The 422-nt window shown below is 35.3% G+C and overlaps 1 protein-coding gene across 1 annotated transcript in view; it reads right to left on the reverse strand.

Moving 5' to 3' along the window:
- LOC102826428 (caspase-1-like) overlaps positions 1-422 on the reverse strand; it is a 24,298-nt gene that overhangs the window by 5,286 nt on the left and 18,590 nt on the right. The window lies entirely within an intron of this gene.

Genomic DNA, 422 nt, shown 5'->3' on the forward strand with positions numbered 1-422 from the left:
GGTTGAACATTAACCATTTCCTTTAGGTACAGGGAGTCTGTGTATTCCTTCCATCTTCTCTTGATGCTTTCTGCATCATTCAATAATTTGCCCAGATAATCTTTCAATAACGCAAGTTGAGGCTTGAATTTTTTCTTCATTTCCCCCAGCTTGAGAAATGCTGAGCGTATTCTTACTTTTTGAATTTCTGACTCCAAATCTTTACACATTTTTTCTTTTAATGGTATTTGGCTTTATCTTCTCTAGCTGATTTTTGAAATTTTCTGTTCAGCTCTTGGACCTCCTCATTTCTTCCATTTGCTTTAGTGCCTCTACACTAGAGAGCAAATTTCAGAGTCTCTTCTACATCCATTTTGACCTTTTCTTTCTTTCATGTTTTCTTAATGACTTTTTACTCTCTTCACGTATGATGTTCTTGATGT

This window comes from Chrysochloris asiatica, unplaced genomic scaffold, assembly GCF_000296735.1.
Source record: "Chrysochloris asiatica unplaced genomic scaffold, ChrAsi1.0 scaffold00008, whole genome shotgun sequence".
Classification (NCBI taxonomy): Eukaryota; Metazoa; Chordata; class Mammalia; order Afrosoricida; family Chrysochloridae; genus Chrysochloris; species Chrysochloris asiatica.